Source organism: Ochotona princeps, chromosome 2 (genome assembly GCF_030435755.1).
Source record: "Ochotona princeps isolate mOchPri1 chromosome 2, mOchPri1.hap1, whole genome shotgun sequence".
Taxonomy (NCBI): domain Eukaryota; kingdom Metazoa; phylum Chordata; class Mammalia; order Lagomorpha; family Ochotonidae; genus Ochotona; species Ochotona princeps.
In genome coordinates, this window is record NC_080833.1 from 106,646,812 (window position 1) to 106,665,281 (window position 18,470).

General features: G+C 47.2%; 1 long non-coding RNA gene and 1 pseudogene across 1 annotated transcript in view; one reads left to right on the forward strand and one right to left on the reverse strand.

Annotated features, from left to right (window-relative positions):
- LOC105942063 (uncharacterized) overlaps positions 1-18,470 on the reverse strand; it is a 178,454-nt gene that overhangs the window by 40,312 nt on the left and 119,672 nt on the right. The window lies entirely within an intron of this gene.
- On the forward strand, positions 8,430-8,603 carry LOC118758622 (U2 spliceosomal RNA; annotated as a pseudogene).

Sequence of the window (18,470 nt, forward strand, 5' to 3'; positions counted from 1 at the left end):
AAATTTTCTTCTGAATTTCATAAATGTTTTTGGTTTTGAACTTGATGCAGAGGGTTTAATGTGTACTTAGACTGTCATTTCCAAGAACTGATGCTCCGCCGACGGGCGAGCCCCTCTGCTGTGCCTTCATCTGCCACAGGCCCTGCTGTGGCAACCTCCTGGCATCTCCTCATGCTCTGCTTTTCCGAAAGTGTATCCTGAAGAAGATGGAGTTGGCGCCGTCCTTCATTTCCATGGAGGCCGTTGAGTCAAAGTCAGCGCAGCTCGGTGTCAGCTCTGAAACCCTCTCCGGATTTCTCCTATCATGGTTGAGAGAGGACAGGAAGAAATGCTAGGCATGTTTCCAACAGGTTTGGGCATGATCTGAAAGTCTTCAAATACCCTGATGGTTCCTATCTGTTTATGAAATTCTATTTTCTTTCCATTGCTTTCCTGCTTCACTGAAAGGTTGCTGCTGTGGGGCCCACTCTGGGCCTCTGTGGAAGGTCACAGTGTTGGAGTCCCCATTTGGGGGCTTGCTAGGAAGCTCCAGAGAAGCCAATTTACATCTGTTTCTGGAATCCTTCAGACTCCTCCTCACTGTCCAGCCTTGGCTCCTGTTTGCTCCCCCCGGGATTGGATTGCCGTGGTACTGTAGGTTCTCTGGGCGCCACACCTTTTCTCCTTCTACCTCTCCTTGCATTGGAGCCTTCACTTATTGTATCCCCTTTCATCCAAGAGGAACCAGTCCCATTAGCTGCGAGGCAAGCCTCTTCTTGGAGCCTCCCTTTGGGTCTCGTTTGGATCCTGTAGCCTCTGACCTCATTCTCTTGCACTGTTGATGTCATTCTGTTCCTGTGGTACCGCCCTCCTTGTTGTTCTTCGAACTTCCCAGGCATGTTACCCCAGGGCAGTGGTGCACGCTGTTCCCTCTGCTGGGGTGTGCTTTCCCTAGGAACCAATACAGGGTGGCCTTTCTCAACTCCCATAGGTCTATGCTCAGGTGTCACCTGACCTCCCGCTCTTAAAGAGCAACATTGTCAGCTTCCTCTGTCTGCCTCTGCTCTACTCTCACCTCTTTTTATTTATTTATTTATTTTAACGATTTATTTGTTTTTATTGGAAAGGCAGATCAGATTACGGAGAGGAGAGACAGAGAGAAAGAATTTTCATTTGCTGGTTCACTTCCCAAATGGCCCCCATGAGCAGAGCTGAGCTGATCTGAAGCCAGGCATCAAGAGCTACTGTCTGGTCTCTCACATGGGTTCAGGGTCCCAAGGCTTTGGGCCATCCTTGACTGCTTTCCAAGGTTACAAGCATCGAGCCTGTGGAGGGGAAGTGGAGCAGCTGGGACATCAATCGGCGCCCATATGGGATCCTGGCACATGCAAGATGGGGATTTAGCTATTGAGCGATCATACCAGGTCTTACTCTCACCTCTTTTTACTCCTTAACATTTTCCTCATCTGACATACTGCATAGTCATTTGTTTATCTGTAGATTTTATATTCCCCCCTCCCCAAGAATACAGCTCTGTGAGGGCAGGGATTGATGTTTTGTTCATTGCTTTATTCTCAACACCTAGAAAAAACCTAAAAGATGGGAAGCATATAAGAAATATTTGTTGAACAAATCAACCAATAACCCCTATCACAATCATTCTTTTTTGAAGTTTTATTCTATTAATTTACTTGAAACAGAGTTACAGAGAGGGAACACACACACACACACACACACACACACACACACACATACACAGAGAGAGAGAAAGAGAGAGAGAGAGAAGGGAAAGAGAAGGGAAAGAGAGATAGAATGTTTAATTTGTTAGTTAGCTCCCCAAATGGCTGCAATAGCTGGGACTTATCCAGTTTGAAGCCAGGAGCCTAGAACTTCTTCTGGATCTCCCACGTGGAGTAGCAGGGCTTGAGGATTCTACACTGCCTTCCCAAGCACATTAGCAGGAAACTGGATTGGGAGTGGAGCAGCCAGAACTTCAACTGGTGCCCAGGTGGGATGGTTGTGTTTTAGGTAGAGGCTTAGTTCACTATGCCACAACAATATTTCACAATCGTCCACCTTCCCCCACCCCTCTTTTTTTTTTTTTAAACTTTCTACACTGCCTATAGAGCCATACCCAACTTGGTCTATTCTCGGACACTTGACAGGCTCTGAATGAAGCTGTATCCAAATCCTCTTCATTGAATCGCATCTTCTCTACTGTTTCAAGACTGCATCTTCTCTCTTTAAGTGTATCATGAGCCATTTGGAGGTAGTGATCAAATTTTATTCTTCTTAACTACTGAACTCTTGAAGTTATTCTGTGTTTCATTAGTAATCATTGTTTGCTGAATCACACCCTATTGTTTCCCAAACAAGGATTAACCATTGCTGATGGTGGAGGCACAGTGTGACCACTTACTGCTTGCTGACTGCTGACCCATCAGTGACAGCAACTCCTGATGGGATCCAATCTAGCCCAAGGACAGAGTGAATGTAGCTGTTGGCGTTGCATTTGGGGTTTGTATGAAATTCATGTCTTGCTGTCAGGGATGTGGAGTCTCTGGTACCTGAACATCCTGAGCTGATCCTTCTTGCATTCTAAGCTAAGTTCTGAGAAACTTTCCTGTTGTTAAGAGTGGTTCTAAAATTAGAAACAGGCATCATTATATGTAAACCAAAATGTACCCAGCCTCAGTTTGATGGGCCTCATGATCCAAAAGCAGGAGACTTCTCATCTCTTTTCCCTGGGAGAGTGTTGACAATGCAGTGTGAATTTCCCAAGTCTGTCCTTTGGTGGTTTGACCCAATTTGAGGATGTGAATGGGAGTTGTTACTAAGTGGGTAGAAAGACATTGGGGAGGTGATTTTATTTTATATTATATTTTATTTTGGTGTTGTTTACACAGTTAAGATGGATGCACACCCATTTGGGCCACCAATTAGGGTGAGGAGGGTCAAGGTACAAAAGAAGGTAGTAGGACAAATGTTTCTAATTTTCTTTCTTTTTATCCTGTATCTGCAGTTACAGGGGAAAAGGGGAAGGGACCACTGGCTGCTGCCAAACTACATCAGCATCTGAAGAAATGTGATGTGGGGGAGAATGTTCCAAGGGTGTCACATCCCCTATGTACTTCTGGGCATGCTGTCCACTGCACAGGCATCAGCAACTGAGGAGGCCCAGTCCCACTACATGTATTCCAAGGTCGGATCACGTGTTTTGTGATTTTCCCTATGGCCAGAGTTTGAGTCCAGCAGTCTAGTTGGAAAGACCCTCAAGAAATTTTGCCTGGGTTATATGTGCTGGCTAGTGCAGGGTTTGGTTTAGATTGACACCTGCATCAGCCTATGCATACGCTGGTGAATGAAGTTGCTCAGTTAGTTTAACCCCAAACCTTGTCTCCTACACAAACCAACAGATGCTGTGGGATAGCCCAATCCAGCCTGCCACAAACCCGGCCCTTATACCAGCAGGAACTGCAGCCTAGTCAGGGTGACACCCAATAACCCCAGACTTTGTTCTTTTGTATGCCAGCATGTACAGGAGACTAGTCCAACCCCTGTTACATCCCGTTTGACACTTGTACACTCCAACAAGTGCTATGGCTTGGGTCAACCCGCCCCATACCCTGACCTGGCCGACACATATGCGAATGGGTGTTGCCATCTTCTCCATCCTGGCCCACCCCCAACCCTGACTTTCATACTCACCAGTAGGAACTGCAGCCTAGTAGAGGGATACCCAGTTTCTCTACTAGACTATCTCCCAACCCTGGATCTTGAGCTTGCCAGTGGTACTGTGTTCCAGCTTGGCATGACTTGTACCCAGTCCCAGCACTTGTCAGTGGATACTGTTGCAAAGCCCGACTGGCTTGCATTTATTTGCACTTAATTTGGCCCTTGTATGTGCCATGCCAGTGGATGTGTTGGCTAGCCTAGCCCAGTCTTCCTCCCAGCCCAGCTCACATGTAGGCTGATGGATGTTGCAGCCCTGCCTTGGCCAATTGTCCCTGAATCCCAGCTCTCATGCTTACCAGCAGGAGCAGTAACCTGTAAGGGAAGTCCCTGAAGCTCTCTTATCAGGCTTACTCCAGGGCTGGGGTTTTGAGTGTGCTGGTGGGTGCTGTGGCCAAGTCTGGCCTGGCTCACTTTGCCTTGGCATATACTGGCAGGTGCTACAGCCTGGTTCAGCCTGGCTCAGCCTGGCTCTGCCTGACCTATCTCTAGTCATAGGTCATGCTGAGGGTGCTATAGCCTAGCCCAGCCTGGCCAACCCTCAGTCCTGGCTCCCATGTGCATTGGCAGACGTTATGACTCATCCCAGCCTGGCTAGCAAGCCCTGGCTCTTATATATGCCAGCAGGTGCTGTGGACTGGCCCAGCCTGGTCTGCTCCTAGACACAGCCTATAAGTGTGCCAGTAGGTACTGTAGCCCAGTCTGGCTTGGGCTAACCCCATCCTTGGTTCTCACGCTCATCAGTGGGAGCTATGTACTAACAAGGGTCTTCCCCAAGTTCCCCTATCAGACCAGCTCCCAGTTATGCATCTTGTGCCCACAAGTGGAGTGCTTGGTCTAGTCTGGCATGGTTTACCTCCAGTCCTGGCATTCACCAGCAGATATTATAGCCCTGTCCCACCAACCTGCTCCCACTCTGGCTCTCACTGGTGGATGCTACAGCCCAGCTTCTCCTGGTCCAGCCCAGATCCTGCTTTCATCTGGACTGGGGGCTACTACAACCTAGACCAGTCTGTCTTGCACCTACTGTGGTTCTTGTGAGTGCTAGCAGGTGCTGGACCCTTGCCCAGTTTCACACATCCATGGGTGTAGCCCATACACATGCCAAGGGATGCTGCAGCCATGTTCAGCCCTGGTCCTCATGCTCACCAGTAGGTATTGCAGCCTAGCAGGCAAGCCCCTCTAGTTCTCTTACCAGGCCTAATCCCAGCCTTAGATCTTGCACATGTCAGTGATTGCTCTGACCCAGCCTAGCATGGCCTGTCCCCAGTCTCAGCATTTGCCATTGGATGCTATAGCCTATGGCCCAGCTCAACCCATAGTCCCAAGTCTCTTTGGCAGAAGCTGTAGCCTAGTTCTGTCTTGCCTGCCCCCACCTCTGGCTCACATGTGCACTGGCAGGTGCAGTTGCCTAGCCTGGCAAGTCTACACTCTGTCCTGGCTCCTGCATGTGCCAGTGGGTGCTATGGCTTGGCCCGGCCTAATCTGCTTCCTGAGCCATCCCACACACATGCTGAGGAGTGGTGCATCCTTGCCTGACCTAGCCTACCTCCAGCCCTGACTCTTGTGCTCACTAGCAGGACTTTGGCCTAATAAGGCGTTCCTTCCCCAAGTTTCCCTATCAGGACCTCTCCTAGACCCAGATCTCGTAGGTGCCAGTGGGTGTCAGCCCCTGCTCAGCATAGTCTACCCCCTAGTCCCAGCTTTTATGTGTGCTGGTGGATGCTACAGCCTGGTCCACCTACCCCTGGACCCAATTCTTGGATATGCCAGTGGTTGCTACAGTTGGATTAACCCAGCTTGCTCCCAACCTAGTCCCCATGAATGTCGATTAGTTCTGTGGTTGTGTCTGGCCTGGTTTGCTACCACTCCCAGCTGTCATGCAAATCAGGAGGGTACTGCAGCCCCACAGGGGTGAACCCACAAATTCTTTACATAATCTTCCCCAGACCTGATTCTCTTGCATGCTGGTTGGTGTCATGGCACAGCCCCACAAAGCCTACCCTCTGCCCCGACAGTCATTGGTGGGTACTGTGATCTAGCTCTGCCCTCTAGTCTTAGCTTTTGTGTGTGCCAGTGGGTGGTGGGTGATACTGCCTAGCTCAGTGCTGCTCTACCACATGAGTGGGTGCACTGGTCTGACTCAGGCATGTCCTCCAGTCTTGCCCCTCCAAACAACCCAGGCTCAATTCCCTCTGTTACCTGCAAGTGCAAGTGGCCCGGCTTGTGGAATCTCCTAGAAGTCATTCCACACCTATAGAGTACTTCCTTGGTGGTCCCCAATCTCACACATCCCCTAAATCCCTGCTCTAAGCAGGTGTAGGCCTCTGGTCTGGTCTTCTGGCAGCATGCCAGCCTGCCTGGGAATGTGATTTTAATAGAAAAACACAATGAAGGCCATTCTGAAGTGTGGTTGAATGTGATCCTGCTATATGGCTTTCTGGAAAGTTTACTAGAGCCAAGAGTAGAATTTAGGTCATTTGAGTAGTCATGAGGATTATGTCCCACACACAACTGCCCCTACGCACAGTTCCTCCAGCAGGATGTGGAGGACATTGCCTTTAGTGAAGACAGGGCTGCTCTTGGGGGTGCAGTGTCACCCTAAAATCAGAGGAGCGAGTGGTAGGATGACATGGAGAGGCAGAGGCAGTCTTCTCATAGAGGCGTTTCTTCTGATTAGTGGAGCCGTTGACTTCTTGCACCCTGTGAGTAAGCCGAGTGAGCAATGACTGATGGTGAGGGTGCTTTGGCCTGTGTGTGGATCAGCCAGACAAGTGGGACGGGACTCAGATTTAATTACGAGGTGAGAGCATCAGCTTGGGGAAACGGGTCTCCACCTGCCCTCGTTGAAGACTTTGATCAGGGGCCCTCTTTGGTACCTGGCATGTCCCACAGGTCTGTCAGAATCCCAGCAGCAGCCAGGTGTTGTTGCTGACTCAGCGTGATGTGCCCCAAGGGAGCAGTGCCAGAAGGGAAAGGTGGATTTGTGATGCTGCTTTTTGTACTTCTGAACGCCCTCCTTGCGGTTAAATAATGAAGTCCTAAGTAGATGCGTCCTCTGTCCGGTGTCTGAGATCTGGGAGGATCTAGGGCTGGGAGTGTGGGAGGCCAATGGACCTGAGGCCATGGCTCAGGGCTTAGGCAACCCTGAGCAAATCTCTTCCCTTGGGTGGGTCTCGCTCAGCCTTCCTCATGACTGTGAGTTGACCTCCCCATCTGAAGCCCAGGAATCCCTAGAACGGGGTTTGTGATCTATGTTCAGCATTGGTCAGTGAACCTCTTAAGATGGTGTGCATTTTTAACCCATGACAAAGCACAGCAGGGTTGAGGAGCTTGCCCAGAAACACAGAGTAAGTGATAGGCAGATCTAGGAAGGATTCTAATCTGAGCAAAATCTGACTTGGAGCCTATGTTCCTTTTTAAAAAAAATTATTATTATTATTTTTGAAAGATTAACTTTTATTTGAAAAGCAGAGTTACAGAGAAGACAGGGAGAAAGACAGATCTTTTGTCCACTAGTTTATTCCCCAGATGGTCACAAGGCCAGAGTTGGGCTGATCTAAACCCAGGAGCCAGGAGCCTTCTCTGGGTCTCCCACATGGGTGCAGGGACCCAAGAAGTCCCATGTTGGCCCATCTTCTGCCTTTTTCCCAGGTGCATTATCAGGGAGCTGGATTGGAGCTCAGCAGTTGGGACATGAAGTGGTGCCTATGTGGGATGCCAGCATTGCATGTGGAGACTTAGCTTGCCATGTCACTGCCCCAGCTCTCGAGCCTGTGTTATTGAGCACCACTCCATTCTGCCTTTATTCTTCAGGTGTTAGATATATGTCTCCTGACATTTTGAGGAAGAATTGTGCATTTTTTGCTCATCCTTGCCCTAATAGACTGTAGGACTAAGGCATCTTGAATGGTACTGTGGAGGCACGCGTTCCAGGTAGATACTGAGTGCTTTAGGGAGTGTTGTTCTTTGGGGGGTTTCTCCTCTCAATCTTGCTGTCATAGGATTTAGAGATCAATCATAGAAACATGCTGATTTCTCAGAGACATGATCTACAACCCACAGTTCAAATTAGATCCCAAAGTCCTTGACTTCCCTGCTTCTTTCCTGCTGGTAGCTATATTCATGACTTATTTTTTTTTAAGCTTTATTTATTTTTATTGGAAAGTCAGATATACAGAGAGAAGAGACAGAGAGGAAGATCCTCCGTCTGATGATTTACTCCCCAAGCGGCTGCAATGTCTGGAACCGAGTGAATCCAAAGCCAGGAGCCCAAAGTTTTGGATTGTCCTCGACTGCTTTCCCAGGACACAAGCAGGGAGCTGGATGGGAAGTGGAGCGGCCAGGACATGAACAGGTGCCCATATGGGATACTGGAGCATGCAAGGTAAGGGTTTTAGCTAGACTACTGCGCCAGGCCCTATAGGCATCTTTGTAAAGATTTTTGTGTTTTAGATTATCATTTGAGACTAGAATTAAAATTATGAATAGATTATGTAAAATCATTTTTATTTGCTTATAGAGAACTTAGAAAATGAAGAAAATCTGTAACTCCTGCACCCAACAAAGGGATTTTTAAATGGAGAAACCCAGACTCTACATCAAGTGCGCATGTGTCACATTGAAACTTGTCTATTGAGCCAAAAATACAAAACTAGGAAATTGCCAGACTGTATCCTATTTGGTGTAAAGAAACCTGTAAGTCATTCTTGGTAGGTATCGTTTCTCGGCCTTTTGGCTAAGATCAAGTGCATTCTTGGTAGGTAGCTTCCATCAGTTCCCCATTTTAAAATAGCAATTGTATTTTATCAATTCACTAAGAAGATTATTGGCTCGCTGTGTGTATCTCAGGGTAATATCTATAAAATAATTTTATTTGGAATGTAATTCATTTGGATCATAACGTTTATGTTTATTTTTAACTACTTATAATAACATCTATAGATTTATTTCATTTTAGTAGTTCATTTTTTTATGAATATACAGAGAACAGATTTTATGTAGTTTGTAGATACTATTGTAAGTGCAAGTCCCTTTTTTTTAATTATTATTTTTACTTCATTAATTACATTGTATTATGTGACACAGTTACATAGGTACTTGGGTTCTCCCCACCCCTCTCCAAACCCTCCCACCATGGTGGATTCCTCCACCTTGTTGCATAACCACAGCTCGAGTTCAGTTGAGATTCCCCCATTGCAAGCGTATACCAAACCTAGAGTCCAGCATCTTATTGTCCAGTCAAGTTCAACGGCTTCTTAGGTATACCCTCTCTGGTCTGAAGACAGAGCCAGCAGAGCATCATCCCAGTCAATTGAAAGCTCCAACATACTATCAGCAAAAATTTACATCATTATGGAATTAATTGACATAGTAATGAGTAACCAATATGTTAAAAGTAAATGCGAGTTCCCAGCCACCTTCTGTGACCACCTCACCTACACTTCAATTTTTGTTTATATACAACATATAACATTCATAACAGCTGTAGTTATTAAAAACACAAGTTCTACATCACCCATCTTCTGCCCTGACTCTCCAACTGAACAACATACAGACACATGAAAAGGTAGATAATGGAGCTCAGTGGGGTAGAGCATCCTTAGAATGTCCGATACCTTAAAATGCCTGGACTTCTCATTAAAGATCATTTTAAAAATTCACGAAACAAGTAGATTTTGGCTGAGGTTTTGCTCTCGTTAGTTTGAACGTTTAAGGACAACTTAAGGACAACCTGGTAATTCCCTTGGCTGAGCCGAAAGTATTCTTTCCACAGGCATTTACTCCACAGTTCAGACCTGGTGAACAGGAGCCCCTGCCAGCACCTGCTGGAGAGCCTCCAGCATCCATGCCCTCACATCAAAGGCAGTGGGATTGCACTCCTAATGACTGGCAAAGTCATGACACATTGCACAATGTTATTGCATCTTTCCGGTTATTTACTTAACCAAGCAATGGGCATTGTCAAAGAACTCATTACAGGTCACAGTAGACAAGGCCTTAAAGTAGACTGTAAGAAAAGCACTTAAAAAAAAAAAAAACCTGCTAAAAGAAGCATAATTATTCCCACCTCCACCCTCCTTCTCATTTTGTGGACTTGAGTTTGTCGTTACTTTGTGGTGAACTTTATGGACAACCAAGAGTGTAAGCTGTGAATCACAGCCCTACACAAATGACCTGAACCCAGCAGTTCTGAGAGTGGCATGTTCCAGGAAGTCTCAGGTGGCTCCAGCCTGCTACACAGTACATGTCTTACGGGTGGGGCATAGGACAGGTTAATTAAAGTCACTTAAATCTTCATCTTTTGTGGCAGATCAGAACCCAGACAGCTGACCTTCTGCGGGTTTTCCGAAGGAATCCAGTAGAGCAGCTTGAAGGTTTCCAGCAGCAACCAGCAGCTGCAACCTTGAACGGAACCCTTGATGCACTTGCAGTCCCCCCTGGGGGCAGCAAACCCGAGACAGCAAGCTCTGGCCTAGGCTCAGTGTTTCCTGCTCAGTGGACTGCTGGGATACAAGCTGGGTACCACTGTGGGATTCTGCCGCTCTTCCAGTGTTGTTGCAATTAATTTGGCCCCGAGTGTCCTAAGCACACCACTGCCCTTCTCCGGTCTGGAGTTTCTGCAGCAATTACCGAGGCAGAAGGTGATGGTACCGGAGTTACTTCATATCAGGGAACTAAAGATTTTTCTAGAGCATTGTACTGGATTGCACTCATTATACTGCCCTCAGCCGTGTTCCCTACGTTCTCAACCTTACTGAGTAGTTATTAGAAACAAGCCAACACTATTCCTTACGATTTGATAAGTGAAGAAAAATCTGTTTTGAGTTTGCATTTCCTTGAAGTCTAGTAAAGATGTCATAGTTTGTGAACATCAATCTGTCTTCTTTTGCGAATTTATTATTCATAAATGTTATTTTTATGATCTGGATCCACAATGCTCAGTAGCTTACCTAAGGGCTGGTTAGCTTATGCTCTAGTGTATATTTTCTTTTTTTGTGATTAGTTTCCTGTCTTTTGCACATTTCAGAAATTGCATCTTTTTTAGGCGAGGCTATTCATTCGTGTTCGAAGTTAAAGTGAAAACAGCTGAATGTGTTGGAAAGAAGGGTACATACTTGGATTTTAGGCTCTAAAAGGGACGTAAGTAGGATTGGAAGACCATGGAGCCTTCACGGCAGAATGAAATAGAGGCTGGGGTATTAGACTGCCTTTGGTTTTCATAAATCACATGATAATTATACCTAAGTCATTATTAAGATCCAGAAATATCCCCCCTTACTTAAGATTTTTTTTGAGAAACCATAAATAACTGCAATTGCTTCTTTTGTTTTGTTTTAGATTTGTTTATTTCTATTGGAAAGGGAGATTTACAGAGAAAAGGAGATAAAGAAAGAAAGATTTTCCACCTGCTGGTTCACCTCCCAAGTGTCTACAACATCCAGAGCTGAGCCGATCCGAAGCCAGGAGCATATTCCAAGTCTCCCGCATGTGTGCAGGGTCCCAAGGCTTTGGGCCATCCTCAACTGCTTTCCCAGGCCACAAGCAGGGAACTGGCTAGGAAGTGGGACTGCTGGGACATGAACGGGCACTCATATGGGATCCTGGCGCTTGTAAGGTGAGGATTTAGCCACGAGGCCATTACACTGAGCCCACTAAGACTGTTTTTGTTTCTGTTAAATGTCTCCAACACAAGCCAGAAAAGGATGACAGAAAAAAAAATGAACCAACAAAAGAAACTGATCATGAGGTTATTTAATTATCACCTTTAATTTAATGCTCTCAGTAAACCATGTTAGTGTATATGTTAAGAATATTCTGGGTTATTGGTTGTAAAACTTATTATGGAATCAAGTATAAGTTATATCCTCTTCCTCTCTCTCATTTATTGATTTATACAGAGTAGGGTTTATTTTTTTTTAAAGATTTTATTATTATTGGAAAGCCAGATATACAGAAAGGAGGAGAGACAGAGAGGAAGATCTTCCATCCGATGTTTCACTCCCCAAGTGAGCCGCAACGGGCCGGTGTGTGCCGATCCGAAGCCGGGAACCAGGAACCTCTTCCGGGTCTCCCACGCGGGTGCAGGGTCCCAAAGCTTTGGGCCGTCCTCGACTGCTTTCCCAGGCCACAAGCAGGAGCTGGCTGGGAAGTGGAGCTGCTGGGATTAGAACCGGCGCCCATATAGGATCCCAGGGCGTTCAAGGCGAGGACTTTAGGTGCTAGGCCACGCTGCCGGGCCCCAGAGTAGGGTTTAATAGAAGTCTGCTGAATGAATCCATAGAACAGATTCAGCAGCATATGGATATCCACAAGGAGTTATGAACTAATCTGGTGCTAGAAGTGGATTATTTTAGAATCATAGAGATATCTAAATTTACTTTGAAGCTTAAAATTTTAGGATGAACCTGAAATTCCTCCAAAAAATATCATAAAGCAGAATAATCTGCATCTATAGAGTCAAGATAGACTGTCATAACGACTAGGCCCAAAATGATCTGATATTGCAGATGGTGAATAGAAGCAAAACTTAGAAACAAAACAAAATAAAGGGAAAGGGAGAGAATGAGCTTCAGTTTGGTAGTAGGAGAAGCATAATTAAATGTTGTGGAATGAAATGTTGTGGAATGGCACAGGGTGACAGTAAGATGCAGCCCTAGAAGCATACTAACTAGTAGCTGTTCTTTAATCCAAATGCTTGGCAAAACCGTTTATATTTAATTTATACTTTCTAAAATAGCCTCTTCACTTACTTTTGGTCAAGTTTCAGAGAAACAGGGGTAGAAAGGGCAGCTTCGCCTGCCCTCTCGTGGCCACCGGCACTCACTGCAGGACGCCCCTCCTAACTCTGCTGTCAAGTCAAGGGAAGCAGCCCCAGCCACAGATGCCTTCTCTCTCAAGCACACTCTTTTTAGAAGTTGCAAAGGAGTCCCATGACGGAAGCCCTACGCACGCCCTCGGGGTCTGCATTCGCAGGAAAAAGCAGTCTAGAGCCAGAGCACACAGCACAGCACGCAGCACGCAGCACGCAGCACGCTCCCTCCCAGGAGGGCAGCAGGTGTCTATCTCTTCCTGCCTGCCTGCCAGCCTTCCTCTGTGCTATTTGCTTTGAAACACAGAGGAACAGAGAGGGAGAGAGAGCAATCTTTCTTGCATCTGCTGGCTCACTTCCCCGAGGACCACCACCAGAGCCAGCCGAGGCTGGACCACAACAATCCCGGGAACCAGGAGCTTCCTCCAGGTGTCCCCCCTGGGCACAGGGGCACAGGGGCACAAAGCCCTGCACCATCCTCCACTGCTCTCCCAGGAGGATTGGCTGGGAGCTGGCCTGCGGGGGAAGCAGCCAGGATTTGATGCAGCACCCATACAGGCCATCTGCCTGGCAGGCTGATTCTTTTTTTTTTTTTTTTTACATTTTTTAAAAATTATTTATTATTTAACTTCATTAATTACATTGTATTATGTGACACAGTTACATAGATACTTGGGTTCTCCCCACCCCTCCCCAAACCCTCCCACCATGGTGGATTCCTCCACCTTGTTGCATAACCACAGCTCGAGTTCAGTTGAGATTCCCCCATTGCAAGCGTATACCAAACCTAGAGTCCAGCATCTTATTGTCCAGTCAAGTTCAACGGCTTCTTAGGTATACCCTCTCTGGTCTGAAGACAGAGCCAGCAGAGTATCATCCCAGTCAATTGAAAGCTCCAACATACCATCAGCAAAAATTTACATCATTATGGAATTAATTGACATAGTAATGAGTAACCAATATGTTAAAAGTAAATGCGAGTTCCCAGCCACCTTCTGTGACCACCTCACCTATACTTCAATTTAGTTTATACACAACATATAACATTCATAACATAACATGTTATACATAACATCATATCATCTTAAATTAAGGCAAACGTGGTATTTAACCTTTTGTGATTGGCTCATTTCCCTTAGCATTATGGTTTCCAGTTTGGCCCATTTGGCCACAAAGAACTGCATTTTGTTTTTTTTAATAGCTGAGTAGTATTCCATGGAGTAGATGTACCATAGCTTTCTTATCCAATCCTCTGTTGATGGGCATTTTGGTTGCTTCCATGTTTTTGCAATTACTGATTGTGCTGCTATGAGCATAGGAGTGCATGTTGGTTTCTCATAAAACAAGCGTTCTGGATATATTCCTAGGAGTGCTATTGCTGGATCATACGGTATGTTGAATTTGAGTTGTTTGAATATTCTCCATACTGATTTCCATAGAGGCTGTACCAGCCTGCAGCCCCACCAGCAGTGGAGTAGGGATCCCTTTTCCCCGCAACCTCGCCAACAAGTGTTGTTGGTGCTTTTATTCATGTGGGCCAGTCTTACTGGCGTTAGGTGGTACCTCATTGATGTTTTAATTTGGATTTCCCTTATCTGGCAGGCTGATTCTTGACCCACCGGGACACCACCCTGCACCACCCCGCCCCAACAAATACCACTCCATACCACACACACAGGGCAGTTGTGAGGGCCTCCCTGAGGGGATGGGGCACATGGCCGGGAGGGGGTCCTCGCACGGTGGAGACCCCAGCAGCGAGGGGGTCGTGGCGCTGCTGGAGACCCTCGTGGCGGGAGGGGGCTCCTCACGCGGCAGAGACCCCAGCAGTGAGGGTCCTCTCGCTGCGGAGACCCCTCGGTGTCATATTCCCTGCTTAGGCTACAACACCTGTTGGCCTCATGTGAGCTGCAACAGGGGAAAACCAGGCTGGGTTTACTATTCCTTCTGGTGCATGCATAAGCCAGAGAGGATGTGGTTGGACTCTGCCACAGCATCAGCTGGCAGATGCTGGCACAAGGGACAAATTCTGTCAAGCCAAACTGCAGAACCACCTGCAGAGTGCAAGATCTGGGAATGGGAGTGGGCCCAGAAGGGAAACATTGGGCATCTCCTTCTTGGATTGATACTCCAAATGATGAGCATGAGAAGCAGAACTGGGACAGGCATGGCTAGAAAGAGTGTCACCAGCCAGCACATGTGTGGGCTGGATAGATGGGTTAGTTGGGTTGAACGAGGCTTCAATGCCCAATGACAGCACTTAATGGGATATGGGACAGGCTGGTCTAGTCTGCTGTACATATTGGCAAGCTCAACAACCAGGGTAGGGGAATGGCCTGATGGGGGTTATTGGGGGTCATTCAGACTAGGCTTCAGCTCCCACTGGTTTGTGTGAGTGTCAGATGTGTGGTGGGCAGGATTGGGCTGGGCTGCAACACCCATTGGTTTGTGTAGAAGACAAGACTGGAGACAGAACTGACCCAACAATTGCAACCACCAGCATGTGTATAAGCTGATTGAGGTGACAGACTGTGCTGGACCCTGTATTGGCAAGCACATTCAAAAATCAGGTCTGGGATCACCTCAGATGAAGTTTCTTTGGGGATCCTCTGAACTGAATTGCTGGACTTAGAACCCCAACCATGGAGAATTTAAGTTCCATTGTCTCACCGTGGAATGCATGTGCCAAATTTGGGCCTCCTCAGTGGCCTAGATGGAGCAGTGGATAGTATATCCAGGTGCACATGGAGGATATGGCAGTCTATTGGAGCCTTCAGAAGACACCTGGTACCGTAGCAGAGGACACAGGACAGAGGACAGAACAAATTGATCAACTACCCAGCCAAGTGTTGGCAGTGAATATCTGGGTAAATAGACTCTCACGTGAACTATGTGAACCAGTGGATTCTGGAGAGATTTCATCGTGTTTGGAGTGGCGAGATCAGTATTTCAGAACTGTTTAGCTACTGAGACCTCTTGAGCAGTAGCCTCAGAGAATGTCCCACACCTGGGACCCTGGAGTGGTGTCAGGTGGCTGTTCTCCATCCCAGGGTGCACAGGTGTTTGGGAGGCTGGGTGTGGCTTCTCTCCTTACCTCTCCCCTTCCCCCAGATAGGGAAGGGAAAAAAAAAACAGAATGAGAAAATAAGAGTCTCATCCACCTTCCCATAGCCCTTGACCCTTATCACCCTAATCAACTATGTACAAACCATCAAAAATAAAAATAATGATCAGAAAAAAAAAAATCCCTGCTCACCACCTCAAATGTGGGTAGTTGGAGATATGAAAATGTTCTAAGCTAACGTGTGTTCAATGGACCTTAAGTAGCAGCAGCTCTCTGCTCTAACTTCTTTAAGATAAGAGGTACCTGACCACCAGCCTCTTGTTCGGCCCTCAACACACTCCAGGTGGAGTGAGGTACCTACTGTAGGAATGTGAAATAAGGAACAGGCGGCTTTATTAGCTTCTCCATTCCCACCCTTTTAAAAGCGGTCACGCAGGAAAAGAGCAAAGAACACTTCCGCTCCGAGTGTGGAGAACATCCTCCGCGTGCAGAGGTCGGCTGAGCCTTTCTGCGACTGGCAATCCCTCCCGAGTCTCGTGGAAATTCAACTGGAAAAAGGTAAGGAACAAGAAAGACCCTAATTCCTGTTGGAAAGACCCTAATTCCCTTTCAACCGCAATGAAGTTGCCATCTTCCTAAAGGCTTTGTTTCTCAATTTTTTAACATAGGCAAAAGTAAAGATGGCCCTTTATCCTTCTTTAACAAGAGCAAAGATTATTTTCTTACTGTTTTTTGCCTACTACAGTTATAGTACCCGTAGTAATGTTTAATTCTATAAGTGTTTTCCCCTGGTCGCTTGAAGCCCATGATCCACTCTGATTTTTCAGATTCCAGGATTTCTTTGTATAGTATGTACATTTGATTTGACAAATACTTTCATGTGGTTTCTGTGTGCCAAATGCTGTGTTTGACTTGAGAGGTTACGAGTAATGTCCTTAAAGTGGTGTTTATATTCTGACGGGTTGCACTTTATTTTAATTAAAACTCTTGTGGAAACTGATTTCAGGGTCTAACGTCAGCAATGTTTGTGGAAAAACAGTATCAAAAGCTTAGCGGTCAGGATTGTTGAAGTATTGGAACTAGACACAACTCTCTCACTTTCTATTCCAATCTATACTGAAAGGTTGAGATTTCTCATTTCAATTGGCCTGTAACCGTATGTTTCTCCTATGTCTTTGCTATGGCTTGAGACGTGTTAAAGCCATCATAATGTGACTGCACAACTTCCCTTGAGGTTGTCCTCATGAGCCAATGAGGTAATCATCCTGAATGCATATATGAGGGTACTGCAAAGGGTTTGTAGAAATAGAACTATTTTTAGGGGTTCATTTGTTCATTTGGAAGGCAGAGTTAGAGGGAAACAGAAAGAGAGATCTTCCATCTGCCTGGTCACTCCCCAAATGCCAGGGCTGGGCCAGGTTGAAGTCAGGAAGCTGAGCTCTACCTGGGTCTGCCACATGAGTGACAGGGGTCCAAGTCTCTGGGCCATCTTTCTTGGCACTGGAGACTGGAAGCAGAGCACCAAGGACTTGACCCAGTGCCCACATGGGGTGCTGGTGTTGTAGGTGACGGCTTAACCTGAGGGGCCCAGAAAGGGGATTTTAAAATAAGCTTATTTTAGTGCAAAAATGCTTGAAATCCATGCTTATCCAAACTCTCCAAAGCGTTCATAGAAAATGAGTATGATCTTCAAAACTATGGACTTGCAAATTTTGCACCAAAATAAACCTGCTTTTTCATTCTACTTTCCATGTCCTTTTTGCAGCATGCTTGGGTAAACTGTGAGATGTTTGGTACAGGTGTAAGATGTTGTTGGGTGGGAAACGCCTGTAGGTGTGTGCGTCTCCACACCTGTGTCTTCTCATCCGTGAGCCCAAACAGAAACTCAGGCACTTGCCCACTGAGGTGGAGAATGGGCAGAGTGGGCCGTCCTGACCCAGACCACACTGTTGCACACAGACCACTTTCCAAGTGTTATTGCTCCTTCCCTTAAGACCCTAGCAGCACATTTGGCTTCAAACCTCACTGTTCTGGTTCAGCCTTTTTTGCTGGGGGCCTGGAAGTGAGGGGTGGACATCCCCCCAACATTTGCCCCTGCCCCAGGCAAGTGGAGTAGGCTCTCTGTTCCTCCAACTTCCTAACCCAGAGAGAAGCACCAAACTTAGTCAATATCCCCACGAAAGGCCCTGAGCCTCTCAGAGCCTGCACCCCACTGTGGGTAGTGTGTGCTCCCTGGCAGGACCCACTCACCCCCAAGAAGCTGGGCAGTTCACGGGTCAGCAGCTCCTTCAGCTCCGCCTTGTTGAGCTTGAACTTGTCTCCCTCTTTTTCCGAGTACTTGTGGAAGGTGGACACCATCACATCCAGGGCGTTTTCTAGGGGGCACGCCATGGCAGCTGTCAGGATCTGGGGGCAGGAGGCACAGGGGCATCCTTAGTCTCCCCACTGCCTAGCCACAGGGGTGCAGAATGCCCCCATTGCACTGCCATCTCTCAAGGGGCCCTGGGGCAGTCAACTGCAACCCCCCAGAAAGGTGGGCACAGCAACCAGCAGGAAGGGGGTACATGGTGGTAGAAGTGTGCTGGGGAATGGACTTTTGTGGGGCCTGGACTGGATCTGGGAATCCAGACAGTAAGTTCCAGCCCCTTGCTGCAGCCTGGCCTTCCCCTCCTCCATCCACTCCAACCCCACCAAATGCTGCCCCAGTCCATTCTGCTCCCTTCCAGCACTGGGTGTAGAGCTGGAGGCCTGCCCAGGGGCCTGTAGCGGAAAAAACCAGCTGCTTAGCACCAAGCCCATTGTTGGGAGGGGCCAGGGAGGTAGCCAAGGCAGGGGCGCCCAGGGCAGATGCCAGGCCAAGCTCTCCCAGCCTGAGCGGCTGTGTGC